Genomic DNA, 2,405 nt, shown 5'->3' on the forward strand with positions numbered 1-2,405 from the left:
GGAAATGTCTGTACAGCAACATAATCCGGCCTATTAAGAAGAACATAATGTCCCTTCACATGACAGAAAGAAATAGGTATTGCCTATATAACATGGCTAGTGACTGATGGGACTATAATTCAACCCCAAGTTTATTTGATCAAGGCCCCATGTCATTTTTGCTTTACCATGTTATGTTGCAAGCTGAAAAGTTTTCCACCTCCTCAATGTCTGAAGACCACACACACATTTAGAGCTAGAAGAGACATAGCATCGACACTCAGAATTCTGGAGACATTTCTTTCAGGTGAGCAGTTACACTACAGGATATTATATTTTTAAAGCAGTTAAATGGATAGCATGTTAATTGCTGTCATTTATTTCTCCACTGAATTATAATGACAGAGTTGAATTTCTCTGGTAGAGATTCTTCATCAGATATCATGATAACTAGCCAGAGAAAAGTGTTTCAGTAACTTAACACAAGCATCATACTGACTAAATCAGGAGAGGTTTCAGATCATTAATTAAACTTAAAAATTAGAGTCCCCATCTTCCAGGGGAAGAAGATGAAGTAGGAGGATCCTGAACTGACCTTGTGACAAGAACACACCCAGATAACAGCTCCGTTATGTGACTGTGAAAACAACCTGAAGGCTGGTAGAACAGACCTATAGTTAGAGAGGCCACATTGAAAAGGGCAAGAGGGGCAGAGATGTGATTAGGAACCAAACACTCTGCATGACTAACTACAAATGGGAAGGACATCACAAGCATGGGGAAATGAGGATCAGACCCCATGCCAGACACCTCTACAACTGGGGATACACACTATGGATGAGTCCCCATAATATATGGCTTTGAAAACCAGAGGAACTTAACTCTGAGAGCTTTATAAATCAGTGGGCTTTACTCTAGGATAGCATGAGGGCAACAGGAAATTGAGTCTCTGCCCTTAAGGAGCCAGAGTACTAAATAACTTGGCTTGAAACATAGCCAAGAAACAACAGTTTGAAAAACTCATGAGGTATACATGAAGAAGATTTATTGAATAATCTTAGAATGTGTGCCAGAAAGGAAGGGATGTACAGATATCTCTGGGAGCAAAAGTGCTGGTGGACATCATTCCTCTTCCCCTCCTCCAGTGTAGATAGTTGGATGTTCGTGGAAGCAACTTCTAACCCTTTCCAACTACCTCACTAGCACCATGGCTCACCACATTGACCCCTATGAACTCACCCAACCAGCTTGGCTCTGCACATGTCCCTCCAAAGTAGCTTCTGCCCTGCCACAACTAGCAGGAAGCCCTGGCAAGGACTAGCACCACTCCAAAGTGACTGCTACCTTGGGGAGGCAGGGAAGATAAAACCACACATGAATGCACTCACAGTTCAGCTGCCCAGCCCCTTAGCTGGCTGTGCAGGGAGGATGCTCTGCCTTTTGGTGTGCCTACGCTTGTGGCAGAGAGGCTAACTGAGACAGCTACACTAAATGCTGTCCTCATCCACCTATGTGCCTGTGGTGGCACAGACAGGTCTCTCAACAGCATGGAGAGCAAACCTTGCCCATGTGCCACAAGAGTCATTACAGCCAACTGGAGTAAAGGCAATCAGAGCTCAGCCACAACAAGCAGATATCTACAGCCCACACAGAGAACATCCCTGGAGCACCTGGTTCTCATGACCAAGGGGATTGCACTATAGGACACCGCAGAACCTCTTCTATACAAGGCCACTGCTTTCAAAACCAAGAGATGTAGCTGACTGACCTAATACATATGAAACACACCCAGGCAGTTATAAAAAAAAAAAAAGAAAAGAAAAAACATGAAAAGACAGAGAAATAAGTCCTAAATTAAGGAACAAGACAAAAATCACAATCAACAAGCTAAATGAAACAGAGATAAGCAATATGTCCAATAAAGAATTTAATTATGGGGTCCCTGGTTGGCTCAGTCAGTTAAGCATCCCACTCTTGGTTTTGGTTCAGGTCACAGTCTCATGGTTCATGGATTCAAGCCCCATGTCGGGCTCTATGCTGATGGCATGGAGCCTGCTTGCGATTCTCTTTCCCCCTCTCTCTTCCTGCCTCTCCCCTGCTCTCTCCCTCTCTCTCTCAAAATGAATAAATAAACAAAAGAATTCAATGTAATGGTCATAAAGATACTCATTGGACTTGCAAAAAAGAGTGGACCATCTCAGTGAGAATTTCAACAAAGCTCCAGAAAATATTAAAAAGAACTAGTCAGAGTTGAAGAATTTAATAACAAAATAAAAATACCCTAAAAGGAATTAACAGCAGATTAGAGGATGCAGAAGAATGGATCAGTGATCTGGAAGTCAGAGTAATGGAAAGCAACTAAGCCGAACAGCGTAAAGAAAAAAGAATAAAAAAATGGGAATAGTTAAGGAAACTGTACAACCTCA

This window comes from Neofelis nebulosa, chromosome 5 (genome assembly GCF_028018385.1).
Source record: "Neofelis nebulosa isolate mNeoNeb1 chromosome 5, mNeoNeb1.pri, whole genome shotgun sequence".
NCBI lineage: Eukaryota > Metazoa > Chordata > Mammalia > Carnivora > Felidae > Neofelis > Neofelis nebulosa.